This window comes from Sebastes umbrosus, chromosome 2, assembly GCF_015220745.1.
Source record: "Sebastes umbrosus isolate fSebUmb1 chromosome 2, fSebUmb1.pri, whole genome shotgun sequence".
Taxonomy (NCBI): domain Eukaryota; kingdom Metazoa; phylum Chordata; class Actinopteri; order Perciformes; family Sebastidae; genus Sebastes; species Sebastes umbrosus.
In genome coordinates, this window is record NC_051270.1 from 20,927,902 (window position 1) to 20,951,152 (window position 23,251).

At 38.4% G+C, this 23,251-nt stretch overlaps 1 long non-coding RNA gene across 1 annotated transcript in view; it reads right to left on the minus strand.

Annotated features, from left to right (window-relative positions):
• The window catches only part of LOC119478585, a 112,814-nt gene extending 95,157 nt beyond the window's left edge, over positions 1 to 17,657 (minus strand). Inside the window, exon 1 of the long non-coding RNA XR_005204465.1 lies at positions 17,376 to 17,657. This is a non-coding gene — a long non-coding RNA (uncharacterized LOC119478585). The remainder of the gene's footprint in view (positions 1 to 17,375) is intronic.
• Between the last annotated feature and the right edge of the window lie 5,594 nt (positions 17,658 to 23,251).

Below are 23,251 nucleotides of genomic sequence, written 5' to 3' on the forward strand. Positions count from 1 at the left end.
CTTGTTCAGGAGACATGACAGTCTTCTTTACTGGATTTATGGGTTACTGAAACAAAACTTGTCTCATCTGCCTCTCGGTGATACCCCGTCTTTTGACTTTGATAGTTTGACCCTGTGGTTTAAATCAATTGAATACTAAAGGAAGTATCACTGCAGATAACAATTTACATCCTCGGTTCAGAGAGGCACTTATCGTAAATTCACCTTTCTTCCATCAGTCTCTGTGTGACTGTGTGTTTCTCTGCCTCTAAAGCTTCTCTGACAATTGTTCTCCCTCACTCTTGCTGTCTTTTCCCCCGCATCTCTGCTTGTGTCACCAGAAAGAGACACGAGAACTGCAGTCATGATACATCTGTTCTCATTAAAACAATAACTGTGAAAAAATAAAATATTTAGGCCCTTAACAAGTGATCACAGTGAAGGTTACACTGTTAATTTGCATGTATACAATGCATTAACCACCAGTGTGTTGTTGTCAAAAGCATTTGATCTAAATACGGAGATCGACAATCATTGATGCTTCTTTATTCCTCTCCATTTCATATTTCTCTAGTGTTTAAAGTGAAGATGTGTTCAAATACGGTCATCAATCAGTGATAAATAAAACAAACAAGATTACTTATACAGCGGAGTATTTATCGGAAAGTTTGTAATTATAATTTTTAGTTCATAATCTGCACACTGAGCGCTCAAGCATGCCATGCTAGACTGTGTAAATTCAGCCATAAACACATTTGTTTACTTTGAAAATCAGATCGCCTAAAGAGATAATTCAATCAAGCCACTGTATAATTAAAATAAAATCAGTCCACTCAAAAAACTTGGCCACACTACTGAGAGTCTGCTTCCTCGTTACTGGGCTAGTTGAAAGACATTTGAATCAAGTTTTTGAGTCAAGTAATGGTGTACGTAATGTAGGGAAAATGATTGATTTTGGATCTTAGATATCCCAGAAGCAAAGCTCATGAGGAGTGGAAGTCCTCTATTCACACATCAGTAGCTGAAGCTGCTAGAGCTTTAAACAGAAAAGACAATTTATGTACGTTTCAAACGCTGGAGTCCAGGAGTCGGCTCTGTTGTTAACTCCCATGGTGTGAGATAAATTAACTCCCTTCATGCACTGAAAATAATAATAATAATGATGGGTCATCAAAAGTAGCACATTCCTGCATCATGGTATGCTTAAACCTTCACTAGGGACATTTTGAGCTTTTTAATTTTTAATTTTTTAATAATTTTGGCTGTGTTAATACATATATGGCATACATTTTGGCAAGGTGTTTTTTTGCCCTCACATTTTGGAAGGTAAACCTCAGCTCCCATAATAAGTCTATAATAAACAAACCCTTAAGGACAAAAATGTCCCCACTGAAACCTATTAAAAGCACAATTTTTGATCCCAAGGCAATTACAGCATAAAATCGTGCATTCTGTTTTACCAGGCTTTCAATCTACAGCCCTTGCTTCAGAATTGTAGTTTTTACTATTTTCCAACAGATTGAGACATTTTCTCATGTTTACATACATACTATTTTCCTGGTTTCCACTAGGGGCATTGCTGCTGATTATGGAGCGCTGTAGCAAATGTATACACTTTCAACCTGTCTGAGTCGCTGTGTGCTGACATAAAACTATCATGCAGCACCTGTGTGTAAATGTGGCTGGCAAAAAACAGAAATATGAGACTGATCGGTCACTGGTCATGGCCAATCAGCTGAAACCAGTTTCAATCGGCTGCCGATCAATCAGTGCCCTCCCGGTAGGCTTGCCGCAGTAGTCGGTGTTACAAGGTGTTCTGGCACACACCAATTACACGGTTGTTTGCTTTCTTATAGAATCAAAACCTATTTTGTTTATTTCTGCTTATTAGCGCCGTGTTATCAATAGTCGGATGACGGATGCTACAAACTGTAAGTGAAAGTTTCTGCTCCGTACGGCACAGAGTAGCAGGAGTCACATTTCACTCACACGGGGCGAGAGAGAGTTGACAGACAAGATGGCGGAGGATTTGGTGTCAAAGCGAAAAGCAAAAGCGCCTATTTGGCAATATTTTGGATTTAAACCCAATGCTGTAAGGGAACCATAACGCAATCGCCGTCTGGAGGATAGGGGCTGGGCGACCACAGCTGGTGTGCGCAGCCATCGCCAGGTGGAAACCTGCGGCCTCACAGTGAAAGCTCAACCGGAGAGGCCATAGCCATCCAACGATAAAGATCAAAGTAAGCGCTCTGCAGATATTGAGTAGGGATAGCAAAGAGCAAAATTACTAGCAAAAATACTTATCGAAAATCACCGGGAATTAGTCAATAATTATCCGAAAATTGCCGCATATATTCGTCCAATCGCCCAACTATGCGTTATACCTCAAAACTGGACCAATTTCAAAAATTGTTTTCCCCATTAGTCAGGGTCCAGGTTGAAAAATACCAATGTTACCGTTGAAGATACAGCATAGAAGCAAATTTACATTACAGTAAACAATAATAAGGTAACAAGGTGTTTGAAATCTAGTCAAGTCAAATCAAGTGACTATTGATAAATTCAAGGAGAACCAAAGTTGAATTATTATAGCATCCCCCTGTGAGCGTTTAAAGCACACTTGGGGCATTCTGGCTGAGAAAAAGGTGCAGCTGGATCTTTGTATGTTTACAGTGGCAGCGAATGACATGAAGCCAATTGAAATTACCATAATACATATTTGTGCCACTGCAAAATCACGAAAATCAGCGAGCTTTTATTTTGGATTCTGTTGGTGAAAATGTGTGATTGTCAGCTCTCAGTGTCGGTCTTTGTCATATCCTGAATCTGTCTGATGTAGTTATCATCCCAATGAAAACCAAATTCTCTCCTTTAAGTGCACTGGCTTGTACAGTACTGTATTTACACAACTCTACGGCCTTGGGTGCTTGTTACTGTATTACTTTCATCCTTTGAAAACTATTTAATACTCGTGTGCATGTCACGGTGCAAGATCAATCTGAAAGCATTATGACTAATAGCTGGTTTGATCTAATGAGGAAGAAAAAATGGAACCAAAAAAGCAAATTATATTCATTAGTCCTTGGAGCACACTGTAATTGCTTTAGAGATACATTAGGGGCAGCATTTTAGGCCCTTGTGATGAAGTCCGGGGCTGCATGAGACATAATTGAGAGGCTGAAATAGTGTTATTGTGTCCGTGTCTCTAAAATAACTTCATTTTCAACAACACATCCATTTCCATGATGTCAGACCACATTTAAATCAGTGCAAATGTAAACGTGACCTAATCCATAATTCGTGAAGGCCACTGGTCATTTTGCCGGAGCTCCTAAGTATAGCATACTGTATATATTTGACATGCATATGGCTTACAAGGCAATGTTGAGTTAGTACCTGAATGAGGTCTGAATTTGTCTCTTTTTCAAAAACATTCATACTTGTTTTTGTGTGATTCAGAGGGAGATATATTTTACTAAACAGGCCAAAACAATCCTTCACTGAGCATCCTCTACTGTAAATCTTTATTGGGTGTACAATAAAATACTTCCAATAAGCTGAATTGTGACTGTCCTCCCTTGTGTACAGACAAAAAATAAAATCTATGGAGCACTGGCAACAACTCAAGCAAGCAGACCAGGAGTCTATTAAATGCAAAGCTCTATTAAGTAGTGCCACGAACCTTGATATAGACCCACTTGAAGAACTCGCTGTGCAGTCCACAACAATAATGGAAAGCGTGAATCATCCCACATCAATACAGTAAATACCTCAAACACTGCAGTTACACAATTAGAGTTTAAATGAAAAGAGATGCATGCTTTGCACAGCAAAAAGACATACTCACAAGAAGTCAAATAATCCAAATCCGAGCAACATTTAATACCACAACTCCGTAATGACACCCTAAAATTTACGAGACATTAAGTAAAACATCTTGGATGCTTAGACAGGTAAGAAGATGTGTCAAAACTTTGAACGTCTGGATCAGAGACAGAATTATAATTATAATTGCTTGTTTATTTGTTCTTGTTTGAATAGCAAAATATGTGGCAATAAGGGACAAATGTTGCTCTGAATTTCAAATATATATTCAATTAGTCTTCTACATTTCAGGCAACCTCCTGTAATGCTTTGAAGAGAGAAATATAGTGGTGCTTGACAGCTTGCTTCCCAAGCTTCAAGGTATAAATGTTTGTTTTTTACTATCTAATTTGTGTCAATAAAGAACAGGTACATGCCACTGATTTTTTAAATTGTGCATCAGGGTGTGCCTTCACTTTCTTGTTCCTTTATGTTGTAATTCTTACATAAACACACAAGGTAATGTAGCTGATTGGGATGGACTGTGTAATTTGGAAATATACTCAATTAAGGTTAATTTATCAACAAGGTTAATTCAGTTGCACTGAAATTAAAGAGATTAAATACTTTTCTTGACATCATGCTCTCTTGCAATTGAGAGACCACATATTATAACTTTCAAACCTTTTAATTTAATTACTGACTACCAAAGTCTGCAAAAAGGTCCATGATCTATTACATTAACCATTTGTTCTACAATAAAGTTTTAACAACGACTTGTAAACTGTAGTTATACGTAGGTGGGATAATCAGGTAGAATATGTTGCAATGATTATTCACTTAATTGGATATATAAATGTCTTAGATTTTTTAAGTTTCTGCTGCTAGAGAAATAATATATTGTAAAGTCATTCATTCATGCTTGTATATATCTTTATTACCCCCTCATTCACTGGGGGGTTTGTTGCCTGTCCCGGAAAACAATAGGGGGAAGGCATTAACACACCCTCAACAGTGTTGGCCCAGGCCTTTTTCAGGGCCTAAACAGGATTTGATGACGCCCTAAAAAACAAAATGAGCACTGCAGCTAGATTTCACGACAAATCACTCAAACAACCTTACTAAAACCTAAACAACAGTCCCCTTGTGGGTTTAAGGAGCAGACCATGAATGCAAGGTCCCCAGTTTGAGTCCTACCAAGGACCCTTGTTGCATGTCTTTTCCCATCTCTCTCATTCACTTCATTTCCTGTCTTCTCTGTCAACTCTCTGATGTCATTGTTATAGTGAGTCCAATTTTAAAAAGCACTTTAAGAAAACACTGTACAGTATGCAAGAGAATAAAGATATGTTTTAAGACAACTCTTAAAAACATACAAATATCGAAAGGCGTAATGTGTAATGCCTGCTCGAAAGAAATAGGGGGCAGCATTTCACCTCTACTACTGGGTCCATACTATCTAAATGTACAGTCATCAGTTATAAAACAAAAAAAAGAAAAGCCAATTACCAACTAACAGCAGGTAATCAAAATAGTACCGCTATCTTATAATCACGTGTGGCGCCGACCTATAGTTTACGTTAGCCATCAGTGTGTTTGTGCCACTAACCACAGTCTGTGTACGCTTTGACAGTTTGTTTATTGGATTAAATCAAAAGTGGCAGAAACGAGACAACAACCTGCACCTTCATCTTGTCCTCCCCACGGCCAGGACACCACCTCGCCGGGAGGAGAGTGGTCGGCAGTGACTCACTATCGCCTCTCGAGGAACAAATGGTATTGCAAGACAGGACGAGCCGGTGCTAGTCGGTTAGCATGCTCATTAGATATCTCTGCAACACAATACATTACAGTGTTGGCATTATGTAAAAGACATCTGTCTCTGACATAACGTCAACACTGTAACGTCATCACATTCTGTTGATAATGTTAGTTAATTTTTTAATGTTTTCAACTAAAATTCTGGTCATATCTTACACATTGCACCTTTAAGGCACCTTCGCTGTTATGGGCCCGTTTTAGATGAGAGTGTGGGATAGTTAAAAGATCTCTGCTGGGGGATCTAAGGGGCCTAATTGCACTATAGGGTGTACTGTAAGTAGATCTGTATTGTAAATAGATGCAAGACCATGCAGGGCTTTAAAATCAAGTCATAAAACTTTGACTTTAATTCAATATTTAAAGGGGAGACAGTGCAAGGAAGCAAGGATTGGAGTTTTATGTACTGTTTCATGGCAGGACCAGCATTATCTACCATCAGCAAAAATTGCAGGCAGAAAACATCTGTCTGGCAAATTCAAAATAAGATAATAATGAAATGCAATAGTCAAGTCTGGAGGATATTGGTGGATAAACAATTACTCCATGTCAAATGAGGGCAGGAAGTGCAAAATTTCAGATATTATTCTACAGTGAAAAAAACTATATTTAACAACTGAATTAGTCTCTGTGATGGTTTAGAGTCAAGTCAAGTCAATTTGTAGAGCATACTTAAAAACAATAAACTTGACCAAAGTGCTTTACAAAGATATTAGGTTAAATAAAAACACAGGAATGATCAAATAGAAATGCAGACATGGATAGGAGAATGTAAGTAAATTAATAAAATCATAGAATATCTTGAGAAAAATCACAACACAAACAGCATTTCACAAACAATATAACAAAATACAAACTGATAAAAAAAGAGTCAGAGACGTCTTCATGATAATTGAGAGGCTAAAGAAAAGAGATGGGTCTTTAGACAGGTTTTAAAGATATCAGTGGAGGCAGAAGATCTCATTGTTAGTGGCAAACTAACTATTAGATTATTAACTATTCCATAATTTAGGGCCAAAAACTGAAAATGCTCGATCACCTTTGGTTTTTAACTGGGTGCGTGGAATGAAGAGCAGTAACGGGTCACCAGACCCTGAGGGGTCGAGACCATACACTGAATATAAAGATGGACGACATGTCATTGACATAATGCACAAAAATATATATTTGAATAGTTCAAACCTGTGTGTTTGTCTAGAATGAATATTCCAACGCCATTTTTTACCAATTTTTGACAGCCCCAATATGAACTGTATGTATGAAAACATGTGATCCAGGTTCTGCACTATGACATCTTGGAGAAAGCAGAAGAGGTGTGAACACAATACGGACATAACCTTCGTTGACATTGGTGAACTCATCAGCATCTTTAGCATCCACTTGGAGTCATATGTTAGCTACCTAGCCATAACTTGAGTTTCTGAGAGTAGAGAGAGTGAATTAAAACAATAAAGTTGGGGGCTGGAAAACCCAAACCTAACTCTTTCATATTCAAGTAACCATGTGACCCATTGTTAATGAAAAATAATGATTATGGGCTACAGCCTATACAGAACAGAGAACAGTAATGGACCAAAACCCACATGGGCTGATCGCTGGGACAGATAATCAGTTACTTACAGGGAAGCGTTTGTCTGAGATGTAGTTTCAAGTTGAGCCAGAAAAAACAATCCACTTGCCAACTACACTATTGTACTATTCTATAGTCAAAATGATGTCTCTACCGAAATGGCCGTTGTTGAACACTAAAAATATTATAAATATGCATACTATTATAACTATTTACTTACTTACTGATTTATTATTGTGTCCTGTGCTTTTGCCCTGCATGTTAGTAAATAGCTACTAGCACTACTAGCATCTGGCCGGTAGCTGGTTGTTTGGGAAGAGAGACGTTAATATATATTAAAGCCAATATATCCATTTTTACAGCTGCATACAGCTAGCAGGAAGCTGGCAGAACCGGGTGTGACATATAAGCGTTCAGGGCGTTGCAGTCCTGTGGGTCTGACGCACGTTCATTATGCCGAGGAAAATAACTCTGTCTCAAGTATACATTTGTCAGGTAAATATTAATTGTATCCCTGTTGTACACATGCATGGTTTCTTTCTTTGTTTTATTATAGCCCCTCTCTACTTTATTGTTGTATGTTTGCACTTTGCACTTGAAAAACATTGGAGAAACTTAATAATTTATAAATGGCTCAAATAAATGTTTACCTGCTGTACTTATGCATTGTGATCTGTTGGCCCAACCGAAGTAAACTGTGGCACCAAAAAGGCATGATATTTAGTAGATTAGACATAGAAAATTTGTGGCAACAAAGTGACAATCAATATTATTGAATGGATTCAAGCAACAATGTGTTAAAATGTTAGTTGATATTATGTATTTTATATAGTGAATCCAAATCATTTTTACCCAAATAATTAGTAAATATAAATGAATTTCCCCCAAATAATTAGTAAATATAAATCAATTTTACCCTGATATTCAGTAAATATAAATCAATTTGACCCTGATATTCAGTAAATATAAATCAATTTTGCCCAGATAATTAATAAATATAAATCAATTTCACCAAGATAATTAATTGATATAAATCAATTTCAACCAAATAATTAATAAATATAAATCAATTTCACTAAGATAATTAATTAATATAAATCAATTTCACCCAGATATTCAGTAAATGTAAATCAATTTCACCAAGATAAGTAATTAATATAAATCAATTTTACCCAAATATTCAGTAAATCTAAATCAGTTTCACCCAGATATTCTGTAAATATAAATCAGTTTTCCTTGTGAAATTAATTTGGATTTACTTAATTTATTCAATACTTTTTAATCAAATTTGTAGTAGTAAAATCTACTCAATTATATTACGTGTCACTTTGTTGCCTTAATTTTTTTAAGTTAACCATTGATCACATTTTTTAGGGTGTGGATTCGGCTTTTAGTTAATTTGACTACTTTAAGGACAGAAAGATTTAAATGAGGGCTATTTAACTGTTCGTACTCTGAAGTTGATTTACCTTGAAAAAAAAAGATCCTCTGATTTACAGACGTCTCTTTATACATCCGTGGCTATGGACTCATTGGCATTTTCAGTCTAAAATGGCGGCAACGTTGTCAAAAAAAGGACAAGTTTCGCCTACTCTTTGACGAAGGAGCCATAATCAGCTGCTTGTTGCTTTTGTCTTGTGCTGGCTCTGCATTCCAAACTTTACATACAGATCCATCAGGTGGCGAAAATCGTTGGAGATTTAATGCAGGACCTCGTATACCTCCCGTGCTGATAATGACCACATAAGTACATGGAATGTGCATGACACGGAGCTCTCCCCAGTGACGCCTACACATGGAGCTAGAGAGAGAGGTGGAAGAGTGAAGGGAAGCAAAGTTGTAGCATGCTGGGCTATTGTGTATTACATTAATAGATCCCTATTTCCTCTTTCTTTCAGCGTGGGTGGGCACTAAACTGCATTTTCCAAGTAAGCCATATGTGGTTGTTAGTCTTCAGGGAAGTGGAGGCATTAATAGAAACCCTGACCTGCATGGATTTCTATCTCTTAATGAAATATATTGTACACACCGTAGGGGATGCACTTAGAGTGAAAAGCAACTTTCAGAGTAAAGTGCACCCTTTGGCCAACGCTAAACTTTTTTTTCCATTTGAAGAACACCAATGGCAATCCTGCAACAGTAAAACATATGTATTTATTTATTTTATTGAGATATTCTAGAAGCCAGTGAATAGTGACTTTTTCTGCCTCTGAATAACAGCAGGACTAAGAGCATGCTGTTAGTAGAATGAATGTTTGAAGTGTTTGCTTGTCGTTCTGTAAAATACATGAAATACTGATAGCTATTCCTCAAATTGACCTAGGGCTGCCCGATTACAGCAAAATATCAGAATTGAGATCACAACTGTTTAAAACGATTACTCATTGACTTTGGAAACATCAGGTATTTAGAAAGAACATTTTGGAAATGCATCAGTTTGGTGTACTATGAAGAACTTTGTGTTCTTGTAAACAATTTAATCATAAACACAATGGTTGTATAGATATGAATGGTGATGACACCAAAAAAGTCGCATCCAGAAAGCATGGTTAACGAGACAGGGTCCGTGTTTCAAGACGGGTCGGATGGATTTGCCAACATCGTGGCAGTAGCTCAGACCGTACGGGGACTTGGTTTGGCAAGTCGGACCAAGTACGGAGTAGGGGTCTCACAATTTTGATTCTAAATCGGAAATCGATCGAAATTGACTTCCGATCTCGATCATCTAAGACAAAAGCAGAATCGACGATTATTTTATTTTACTCCTTCATGCGTGCCTCCGAAAATAAATACAGCTCTACGGAAGAAATGTAACAGCCATCTCACTCATGGATCACTATAAACCAGAATAAAAATCACAATTGCCAACATAAGCCACCATGTTCTGAACAGACATCTCATTACCAACACTAACAAAAGTAACATTTGCATTTTGGAATATAAAACAGCAAACATAACTTCTCAATCCAGCACTTGGGACTAGGCAGGCATGATGAGAAATGTGGGCCGTCCCTGTCGCTACAATACTCAGGGCACTTCCTGCATGCAATGGCATTTTACACTGCATGAATTAGCCTAGCAGCTACCGGACTTTAGTAAATTAGTTAGTTAGTTTCATTACTCATAGCTCTCCTACTCTCACTTGGTTTAACATTAAGTCACTGCATCTCCCGACAGAACAACACCACGGTTGAATTTAAGCTTACATGCACGTTTTTTTCAGCTCAAAATTGTTGATTTAGAGCAGCTGATATTGGTAGCGAGAGCAACAAGCTAGCAGGCTGCAGAGTGCCATCTCTCAGTGCACACAGAATCCGCCTACGCTCTCATGACTGTTATCAGGGTATAAAAAAAAAATCAGTTGATCTTTAGGAATCAAGACTCCTTAGGCCTCAGAGGCCTTTGAAGTCCTGACTGGGTTGCGGCAGGGATGCTTGCTCTCTCCCTTCCTCCTTTGCATAGACTGGACTATGAAACATGAAACAAGCAATAACCAAACCGGCATACAGTGGAACCTGACCGAACAGCTAGAGGATCTGGATTTTGCTGATGATCTTGCTCTATTAGCACACACCCACCAACAGATGCAAGGAAAATAACACAAACTAGAGATAACTGCTGTCTCCCTTGGCCTCAAAATCAACTCATCAAAAACCAAGGTAATGCGAATCAACAACAAGAACAACACACCAATAATCATGGATCAAAACCAGCCAGAGGAAGTAGCCAGCTTTACATACCTTGGGAGTATAGTTACTGTGGACGGAGGTACGGAGGAGGATGTGAAAGCCAGAATTGGAAAAGCAAGGACAACATCACTCAAGATCAAACTACAAATCTTTAATTCAAATGTCAAATCCATCCTACTCTACGGATCCGAAACATGGAAGACAACCACCAACATACTGAACAAATTACAGACATTCATTAACCGCTGCCTCTGACGCTTCATGGGAATCTACTGGCCCAACACCATCTCAAACGCCAACCTATGAGAACGAACCAAGCAGGAAACAATAGAAATTCAAATCAAGAGGAGAAAATGGAAGTGGATAGGTCACACATTCAGAAGACAAAATAAATCGATCACAAAGCAGGCTGTAACGTGGAACCCACAAGGAAAGAGGAAGAGAGGACATCCACCTGGAGAAGAATCACAGAACAGGAGATGAAGAGGGAAGGGCTGTCACGGCAACAACTGGATCGGACGGCACAAGACCGGAGAAGATGGAGGGGTTTCATCGATGGCCTATGTTCCTTAGGGAATTTAAAGGCCTAAGTAAGTAAGTAAGAAGTCTAACAATGGCATGTTTAAATCAAAAATCGAATCGTGACCTTGAAATCAAAAGTCAAATCAAATCGTGGATTTGGAGAATCGTGACACACCGAACGGAGTGTGGACTGGTAGATGGAGAGGTGCTGAAGTGCCCTTGAGCAAGGCACCGGACCTACAAACTGCTGCCCACTGCCCGTAATACTAGGATGGGTTAAATGCAGAGGCTAAATTTCCCTGTGTGCTGTGCTGTGTACAATACAGTGTGTGACATTAAAAGTTGAATTACAGTTACATTTTACATTTACATCGCCATAATGAGGACAGTCCGCCCTGCTTGACAGTTGAGCAGGGAGCTCTCACTCTCCCTGCAGGGAGAGAGGGCACAGCAAGTACTAAACGGTGAGGTGCTGTAAAGCGCCACCCTCACCCCCCGGGCCTTTTCAAGCCGACCTAGAACCGGTTGCGCCGCGCCCCTACGGAGGACATACGCCCAGCGAGGGCCAGCCGGTGCCGGGAAGAGTTCCCAGGAGGGGATCCTCCCCTGACCTGCCGTGTCGGGCGAAAGCACACCGCTGTAGAGGAAAGAAGTGCGCTGGGTTTGTAACACAAGACAAAACGAGACAAAATCGTAATTGTAATTAATTGCACAGTCCAACATTGACCTTGAATGTCCACCGGAGAAGGCTTCGCTTCGCTGCATGGTCACATCTTCACTGCAGTTATAATACGTCTACTATCAGTGTAAGTGTTTCAGAAACAGCGAGTACTCTATTCATTTTGCTTGTTTTTTTCTCACTCTGTTATTCTCTCTCTCGTAGGCTGTATTACACTCCTTCTGAAAATAGCTCATTAACACCCACTGGTCACTATTTTATCATTATAATGATATTAGCAGATATAACAAATGGAGATAATGTTTCAACTATATTATAACTATACTATAATTGTACAATAAATTCTTTCAATATGAATTTAAAAAAGCTTTGACAAAATGTATGTTAAGACTATGATTATCTTTACTGTGATTAATGCATGCAGCATATAATGGAGAACAAAAATAATAATTATGAAATCAATAAATGAAAATAATAAACAATAAAAAAAGAAATAGATGTAGGTCAATTGTTTATAAACAGATAAGATGACCACGGAATTAGGCTCGTCTTTTACACCTCTGCTCCTGTGATGCACAACAATTTTTAAGCTGAAAGTCAGACTCTTATTCTCTATTACGGTTTCCAAATGTCAAAAAGGTATGCTTCTCCCAAAATATTCCTGTTTGTAAAGCAGACTGTCATCTGATTGGTCAGGATCACTGAAATCTGTGTGGGTGTACTAAAACCTGTCACACTGAGACGTCCCAGACTCCCCATCTATTGTCTGTCATCATGTCACACTACATGGGATAAAACACCCGATTATTATCCCAGAGGCTCATTTTTGTTCCTGACACCCAATGTCCGTTAGATTACCTCAGTGATATCATGCAAGCTGGAGGCCACATCGTTGAAATAGGAAGGTCACCTTGACTGATGTTTGAACAAAAAATAAATAAATAATAACGTTTACTCCATGCTGCGTAAGATAATGGACTGCTACTGGGCTAATTTCATCCTTAAAAAAACCCAGTGCTATGGAACAGCATGCTACTCCATTCAGTCATTTAGTGTGAAATCATGGTACATGAATATTACATTTTACTTTTCATTTTACACAGCCAGCGTGGTATGTAAATGTCTCTCCGTGCCACTCTTCATGCCTTTAGGTGCTAACTAAACGGGAAAGAGAGTGCTGGATGTCACATCCAACTTTTCTTTCTCATCAAGAGAGAGAGAGAGAGAGAGAGAGAGAGATAGATAGACAGACAGACAGACAGACAGACAGACAGACAGACAGACAGATAGATAGATAGATAGATTTATTACGTCATTAAATGGATCAAACAGATCAAATGTTTAGAAAGAATCGTTATTCATATGCACATTTAACTGTTTGCCAATAAGACTGAAACAGGGCAAGAAACTTGCAAGAATAAAGTGCAGATCTGTGACAAAGCCTGCAAAGTAAAACAGCTCCACAGAACCATAGCAATTATATGGCTTGGCAGTTTGACTAGGTATGCCCCTGTGAAATGGTGCTTTAAGATGATGCAATAAATGTCTTTTATTTCTTACACATGCCTACAGCCCCCAAGGTAGTTGCAAAAACACAAAAGGACAGCTGCTCTCTCTATATACTGATCAATCACAATGAAACATTGCAACAGTCCCTCTTACCATGCAAAAATCCCAGCCAGTGTAAACAGGGCACAGACGGAGTAGGGGAACTCTTCCAACAAAAAGAATCATTAGACAGCTAGACCTGAGACCACAGTATGGAGTATAAGTCCCGAGCTTTTCCTAAGGATACTTTTCGGGCATATTTCAATGGATCAGTATTGGCGATCAAAAATCTTTTCTTTACGGTACTCTACTGTGTTTTGTTATAAGACAGCAGGGCTCTACATTGAGTTCACACACTGAGGTTGGCAAAATGCATGCATTCGCTAAGCTCCTACGCTAATTATTATTATATACTTTAAGTAATATATGTTATTAGCAAAGAGTAGGGATGCAACGATCCGACTTTTTCAGTACCGATAGTGATACCTGGGCTTTGGGTATCGGCTGATATCGAGTACTGATCGGATACCAGTGTTTAATTAATAAGCTGTATGCCTCACTGTGTGGAAGTGACTGGGATCATTCTTTTATGTGTAAAGCAACATCAGGCTTCACTTAAACATTGCTTTCTTAACATGCAAAACAAAATGTAACGAGTTGATACATAGATATAAATTTACTGAATTGTTTATTATTATTAAAATAATAAATCGTACACCAGCAACTTGGTAAAAATCTTCAAAATTAACAGGAATTACGATTCAAGTGTAAACCCTTTAAATGCTGCAACAAATTGGTCAATCGGCCCCATTGCAACAGATATCTGATCCAGCTATGTGAGTCAGTATCGGCCCGATATCCGTATCGGTAACGGTGCATCCCTAATCGGGCCGATACTGACTCAAATAGCTGGATTGGGTATCGGTGACAATGGGGCCAATCTATTCAATTTAATTATATTTTTATATACTATATACATTATATACTGGGATTTGAATTCCTGTTTAAGTTTTGACCAATTTGTTGCTGCATTAAAATGGTTTACACTTACAGATTTTTTACCAAGTTGCTGGTGTAAAATGTATTATTTTGATTGTAAATAACAATTCAATACATTTGTATCTATGTATTTATTCATTACATTTTGTTTTACAAAGTTAGGAAAGCAATGTTTTATGTCAAGCCTGATGTTGCCTTACACATAAAAAGAATGATCCCAGTCACTTCCACACAGTGAGGCATACAGCTTATTAATTTAACACTTGTATCAGATCGGTACTCGTTATCGGCCGATACTCAAAGCCCAGGTATTGCTGATGGTATCGGGAATGGAATAGTTGAATCGGTGCATCTCAAAGCCCGGTATCGGTGCATCCCTAACAAAGAGCAAGTAAGCTTCTCATTTTATTCATATCATATTGATAATTTAGGCTTATAAAGTTAATATATTTGAAACAGGACCTCCAGTATCATTTAGCTTGCGAGAAATAAGGTGTTCGATTTAGTAAACTACAGCTATTACTTAAATGTGTCGCGTAGATATTTAATCAGTATTTAAGTAAATATAAGTATCGGATCGGACTCTGTATTGGCAGTTCCCCGATGGACTCAGATCAGGATCAGGGCCAGGATTGGGACATCCCGACTACACAGTGAAGTAGAACCAGACCTGCTCAAACTAAAGGGCCGTTTTGGTTGTTTGGGTATTTAAAATTAAATTAAATCATTCTTCATGATTAAAACTTTTTGCATGGTAACGAGTGAGGCAGGAACTGAGGAAACATCTTTGGAGCGATGATGCCTTGCTGAGCTTCTAACAGTTACAGGTTACTCACAGTTGATTGTGCCCGGATATATTATTATAATGTGGAGGTGTGCAGAAGTCAGTTGCTCATTTTATGTCACAGATTTAGGAGCTACTGTAGTTAACTGGGTAGGCTCAGGACCTATCCTGACTACACACACTGGAAGCTGACAGTCTTCTCAGATAATGATTACCATTATATCTTCAGATGGCCCCTTTTCTCTTGTGAATGGCTGCTGCAATTTCTATCAGTTGTGGAGAGGAGGCTGTGAAACACTATTCCTCTGAAGGCTCCTCTGTGGAAAATTTGCAACTCAAATCATCAACAGCATTGTCCTCTGGCTCTAAAATTTCATTGTCTCTGAAACGGGTTTTTCTACGTCATTGCTGCAATATAGAACAAAGATTATTGCTTGCATGGTGATTCTTTCAGTTCTGAAAGTCACTGTTAACAATGTCATTGCAAATTTATCAGTCAGTAATACTATAAATTAAATCAATCAATACAGTGTCCATGACATCTTTGTACAAATAGTCAGCTGCCAGTTTGAGAGGTACACCTAGCTAGTGGTCGACCGATTTAAAGGCTGATATAATAATAATAGTTTACAGCAGGAAAACGCCGATAGCCAATTAATCGGCCGATATCTTCTTTACTTCTACAGCAGCCCAGTCGACTACTTTTGCATTCACCGTTTTTAATAAATCTTTTTTTTTGTCACTCTGAATTTAATAATTCATCAGAGAATATTCTGAAGTGTGATTGGTGGATTACATCGTTGGAATATGTTCTATTAATTTCCAATGGGCGATGTGCTGTTCTGTGGCTTATGACTGGCCAGGATTACTTATGTTGAAAGTCCCGTTATATAGTTAATGCCCCTCTTACAAACCATTAATGTTGGTGTAAGGAGGAAAGTGTGCGATTTCATTTTGTGAATGCATGGTTACCTGGCTGGATTATTTGGAAGAGAGATAGCCAAATTTTTAAGCAAGTTAAAGTAACAGTGAATGATTTCTTTTCCTCCCTGTCTGCCTGTCTTGTATCGTGGACCATGCAAAATGGTGATACGTCCCTGTGTGACTGGTGGCGGCCAAACCGATTGATCGGTCTACTTCTACACCAGGCTAATAAATCCTACATGCATGAAGGTTATAGTGTCCAGTTGTTGTTTAAACTGTTTTAGAGAGGGTTTAATTCAACTTTTATGGTAATTTCGGAGGCTGCAGATGATGGTCTGAGATCATTAATGCTGACAGGTGTTTCTAATATTTTGTCCACCCTCCCTCACTGACATGTTTGAGCTTCTAACCTACCAAAATATAACATACAGATTAGAGGCAGCATATTAAACAACACTCACTGGCACATTAAAAGTTCATCATGCATGTATCAATACATGACTTACACACGCCTCCAATCTATTGTATGATACAAATGCACTGCAAGTTGTACTGCTTTATCATGTTTCTATGACTTTGTGTGTCCTTGTAACTCTGCTGAGAAAATATTCTACACAAATAAAATGTCTTTATCAGTGTTTCTATTAGTTAGCCTACACACACAAAGTAAAAAACAAACAAAGCAAGGACAGATGAAAATCCAACAAACAATTACCAGTCCTCTGAACAGGCTACAAAACAATCACACACATTTCACAATAAATACATAAATAAATAAATAAATAAATAAATAAATAAATGTTAAATTGGGAAACTTGTTTCAAATCATGGTAGACCCTCTCCATGGTGCTGAGGGCCACACAATAACAAACTTCAGTAACGTTACTACACAAACAAAAGAAGGTACATTAGTTTACCCAGTAAAAGCAAAAATAAACACATCAACACAGGTGGCACCGGTAAAGTAGCCTTATGTCTATACAGACAGCTGCAGCTGGACATTTAGCCAGCAGGAGAGCAGACAGAGAGGAGAGCTATGTGTGTGTTTGCTTCACTTACCTGTTTGAAGACTTCATGGTAGCAAAGTGTTCAACAACCACCACATATCATTGCCCATTGGACTCGAGGTCTTCCACCACAGAGGACTCACACTTGGAAAACTTGCTAACTCTCCCGGTTGTTACATTTGGATAAGTTGCTAACATTTTCATTGGTATAAACACATTTTTTTTCGCCAGAGTCCAGACCAGTAACCCTCACGTGCCTTCTTCCGACCTGAAACGGTTCCCTCCATGGTGGTGCGTTCAGGTGTTTTGGTGTAAACACATTTTTTTCGCCATAGTCCTCCAGACCATTAAACTCCACCTGGCTTCCTCAAACTTGAAACGGTTTCCTTCATTGCAATATAGGACTATTTCCTATCACACATAGTTTAATAAAAGAATATTGACAGAATAACTTAATAAAAATGATGGTTTATTATCTTATAAAGAATTTCTTGATAATTCAATTCAATTCAAACTTTAATACAGACTCAAGGTCCAGATAAGAAAAAATAATAAAAGAACAATACATTACATATAATACATTACAAAACAGGAAGCACTATAAAAAGTCATGATTAAAAGATATTAAAAATATAAATATTAAAAATATATATACATACGTCAATGCCTTACATATAAAGAACTATACCAGTGCCTCCACAGCTGTGATTGGTACCGTGTAGTGCTAAATCTGATGTTAGACAACCGCAAGATTATGTCATTCTCAGAGTGATTAAGCCGGCATATCAATTTGTACATACAGTATACTCAGATCATTTGTCTTAGACCATAGAAATAAAATGTATGAATTTTGAAAATGGGCGTAGTTCCCCTTTAAATCATCATGTCCTAAAAGTAGTAAAATGCTCTAATAGCCGAATCCAGAGTTATGATGGACTGCTGTTAGCGAGCCAAGGCTGAGGGCTGGGAGGCGGGTATGCTACTGTGCTTGCTCTATGGCCCATTGGATCCGGGTAATTTTATACCAAGGAAGTCAAACTTTTTTGACTTTATGTGCCACTGAGTAAACTTTCATAGGAATGAACGTGGCCCCGCTTACAAAGCTTTATCCAGTTCTCTTTATACAACCATGGTCAAGACAAGATGAGCACATCTGCGAGCCTAGTGAGCAGTCATACCTTTCTAACATAAAAGCAGCACTTTGACCCTCAGACCGCCATCCAAGGTCCTGATAGCTTTCTCTGTGATCTCTCGTTCCCAATACAATGGCCTAAGTCACTCTTTCAACTGTAAAATCCAACACATTGTTGGTAATATATATATATATATATACGCCTAACGGTGTGTGTACTTCATAACAAGTAACTAGCGTGCAGTAGGGCCTGTCATAATAGCGTGCACTGGAGGCCGTCATAACTACCTTAATCCCATTGGCAACATCACTCACTCAATTGTTTGATTTTTTTTTTTTTTTTGCTAAAATGCCAGCAGTAGCCTGAACAAAAGGAGAAGGGCTGGCTTCCCTTGGCTTCTTGAAAGAAACGACTGGTAAGTATTTAAGCCACTGGCTCAGCCAGTCTGGGTCACTTGATTTCAGTTTGTGCCCAGTTGACAGTTGGAGTTTCAATAGTCATGTTGGACAATTGGGGAACTTCACTTTAAGATACTTAATAATATATCCAACTGCCATTTATCATAAAATACTGACTGTAATCTTTAAAGAAAGAGAAGCTGTTGTAGCATTCCTCTTTATTTATTATAGTCCTCAAATCTCAAATACACCAAGACCACTGAAAACCAAAAGTACATAACTATTTAAAAATAGTTCCACTGTATCTTCTTTATTATGTTTCTTTATCTTTATCTGTTTTCTTTCTTTGTTTTTCTCCTGTTTTTATGGTCTCTTTTTACTACAACCGAACACATTTATCAGCTTTCCCAATAATCTAAGGTGGCACCTCCAAGACGCAATAATAAATCTGTATTTGGAAAGAAAAACTTAAGATCATAAAACATGCCCGCAAATGCTGCACAATGCTACTAAAAATACTTCTGGGCAATTCTCACCTTGTAAATGTCAAGACCTATAATTTAAACCTTAAATTAATGTGAACACCTCCAGCTCACATAATTCAGCAGGGCTGGCTCACTGCAGGCTGGTGTCACAGGCGCGGATTAATGTAACAAAACTGAGCCACAAAATCGACTGTAGCGATGAAATGCTACTGTATTTATCTTGTGGCGTTTGAGCTGCGCTGCTGCACCTTCGAGACACAAGATCAGCTACAGGTTTATACTCACTAAGACTGTGGATTTCAGTTCAAGAGTGATGAATACTGAAAAAGCAGTTTATGTGTTTATTTTTCCACACCAAAGCAACAGGATACCAGCTACTAATTTCCCCACAAGGCCTCACTCAGCATGTTGGATTAATGCAGTATATCACAGACAAATGACCACAGACCTGTATCTGTATTATAGCATGAGTTTGGTTTGGCCATCTCATCTTTTTTTGACTAAATAAATGGTCAGGAGAAACTGTTGTGAAATTTGGGATATTTGTCATGACACATGTCACATACAGTACATCACCATTTGTCACTTTGATTTTTTCCCTCATTCCAAATAAAACAGGCTTTGTAGCATTGTATCATGCATCCAACACATCATGCGTCCAACACATAATGTAGCCCAGTGTATTTGTATATATCTACTGTTGATGATTAAACCGTATCATTTTGATTGCTGTGTATTATTGTCTTGTTGGAGAAATCAACAATGGAAAATAGTCATTCAAATGTATTATCGTTTGCTTTCCATTTCGTAAAGACATAGGTGACATAGCCCTGTTTTTCCCCTTCAAATTGCAGCTCCCCTCTCTCTCCGCAGGGCTGTGGCCAACAGCTCGTTGCTGAGTGTCCAGAGAAATGTCAGAATGCCGACAGGTTGTTATCATCAGTGCCCTTATCTTCCCCTTGCAGGTGCACCGGCACAGAAAAAAACAGCCAGCACATCCCGCCAGTCAAGGTTTTACGGCCTACTGCAGCAGACATGTAACTCTATCAGGTGATCAACTCTACACTCATAAAAGAACAACATGTAGCATATTCCAAGCTAAATTAAGAATAATAAAAGCTTTTTTTCTTTTTAAGTGGACACAGGAATGGTATTGGTCAAAATTGTATGGCATGGTGAGATTGTGTGCAGTGATTGTATTATTTTCTTTTGAGAGTGGGCAGTTGTTAGTTGGTGTGACATTTCACTCAGAACCACAACCCCATGTTACCATCAGATGAAAAATTAGGGGATGATCAAAGTCATAAGGATACAAGGTCTAGTGGTTCCCAACCTTTTTCCTTAAAGGACCCCTTTTATATCATTAAACTGAGGACCCCTGACTAAGTGACATATTTTATGGATATTTCACATTATATTCTATGCATAACATTAACAGTACAGAACAACTGATAAACAATGAACCCAAATAGTGAATGCAAATGAGTGACTTGGATGAGTTTTGAGCAGATTAATTCCTGTGAATATTGAATCAGAGACGAGTTTTCCCGTTATTCTTTAGGGACTTTTAAAGGGACTCTCTGTAAGAATCAGAAACTGCTTGTTAACAGTGACACTTGTGGCCGTTAAGTCGATAGTCAGCGTCCTGTTGCTCGCTCTCGCGCTTACACTCGCACTACTGACACACTCAAGACTGAACGTGATTGACAGGCATCGTGTTGATTAACATAACATGAGCCAGATAAAACCACAATATCACTATATATTTCACATGCTTGGCAGTAATGTTAGCTTACCAAACAAAGGTCCCTCCATGAATCAAAGGCCCGGCCGATGTTGATCTTAGTGTTAACTTTTCCTACTTCAGCCTCCCAACCATGGTCAGAAGGCACAGGGGAGACACCGTAGTCTCCTAGGCTGGAGTCAATAACGTTACTCACTCTGTCACTTCACTCAGCAGCAGGGAAACAAGACACAGGAAACCTCTGTTAGTCACATTCCTGTTTGGCAAGTCGGGCTTCACTGGATATAATTTTTTTTATGTGCTGCCATGGAGTTTGTGTTGGAGTCTGAGTTGTGGTGGAGGTTGCTTGTTGGCGTTAATAGACTCATTTCTAACTGAACGTTAGCGACGGCTAAGGCACGTCAAAGCGTGCATGACGTCACATATGTTGGATTTTCCCAGAAAAATGGGCCCGGGTTCTTCACATTAAAAGCAGTCTAAAGGCTGATAGAAGAAACCAAGAAAGTCTTGGAAGGTCTCATTTTTTAGGTTAGATTACAACCACACATTGGCAATAAAAAATTATTTAGACATGTAAAAAGCTACATACAGTCATTTTAATACAATTATCTTTCTTTTTTGATTTTAACAATCATAATCAACTTCTTTTTTGACAATTTCAGTGTTTTCTTCTCCCTGACGTTTGGCCATTGTTCTATGAGCTCTTTGGTTGTTTTAACTCTGACTTTTCGAATGCAGGACGAGGCTGTTTAACAGAGAGGGAAGCCTCTGTGAATAGTTTGTGTTTAGGTCAACTGTATAATTTTGGAAAAACTTAAACCTTACACCCCTTAAAATCAAGAAAGCATTGCAACCCCCTGTGAAGCTTTGGCGATCCCTAGTGGGGGTCGAGACCCCCAGGTTGGGAACCAGTGGTTTAGGAAACATGAATGTCAGTAGAACATTTTCAGTAGACGTTGGAATATTAACGCTAGAGGAAAAGAATCATCAAAGTCATTAGGATGCATCCTTGGGGGACCATGAATGTCTGTGCAAGATTTCCATCCAGTAGTTGCTGAGATATTTCAGTCTTTGATTCTGCAATCCACAGATCACACAGGAACTATTTTTTTGTTACAAAGTAGTCACTATAAAAACATTGTTTCTGGAGAGACATATTGCTGCAATTGATGAATTTTTAAAAGTGCAATTTTTCAATGCTGTGAGCACCACAAACCAAATTCTCTTCACCTTCATTTCAGAGATGAATGTCCCAAACCAAAACTGTCTGCATAGCACCGGAGTTATGTCAACAAAATTTTCTTTTGTAATTCGGATGAACCATCATTTTCACCTTTATTATTTGTAGTATTTTTCAAATATCAGTCCAATTGAAAAAAAAAAAGCAAGGACAGGCAAGTTTTTAAAGGAGTAAAAAGAAATGTAAAGAAGTTCTAGCGAGCCAGCGCTGGGCTAAGGGACTCCACTTACATTTTAAGCATCCAAATCAAAGCATCATCATTTGTAAAAGAGATCAAGCAATGTTTCTGCATTAAAATTTAATTCAAACTTAATACAGGAAATGATGGGACCCTTTTTTCTTCTAAAGGTTTGTTTAATCTTCACACACATGCCAAAAAAAACTCTTTGATCCTTTTCTCCCCTTTAATCAGGGTACATGCTCTCATGCCCCCCTCCCTTTTCTGTCTCTCATTCAGACTTGTTCCTCCTCAACCCGTCTGTCTCCTTGTACTGGTTTCATTTCTGTTGACAAAGCATTACAGAGCCCCCATGTCTTGTCTTGCCTAATTGGTCCATGTGGACTAATTTAGCATCTAATTACCAAGCTAGTTTTCATGCCTATGAATTTTCAGGGTCGTGTTTTGCCTTTAGATAACTTTCCTCCCTCTCAAGGCTATAGTTGCTCACATTTCAATGAACCATACGACTAATTGTGTATTGTAATAGCTATAAATAAAAGTTAAAATACAATAATGGCCTTGACTTGGAAGCAAAACCTAAATACACCCACAAGTAGCAACATGGGGTTACAGGAGAGCTGGGTTTTTTTTTTTCTTTTTTAAACCTATAAACATGTTTGAGCATGTCAAAATAGCTTGTCATTGAGTTGTGGTTGCTAATGCAACCACTGAGAACTTAAAGGTACAGTGTGTAGGTTTTGTTGGCAT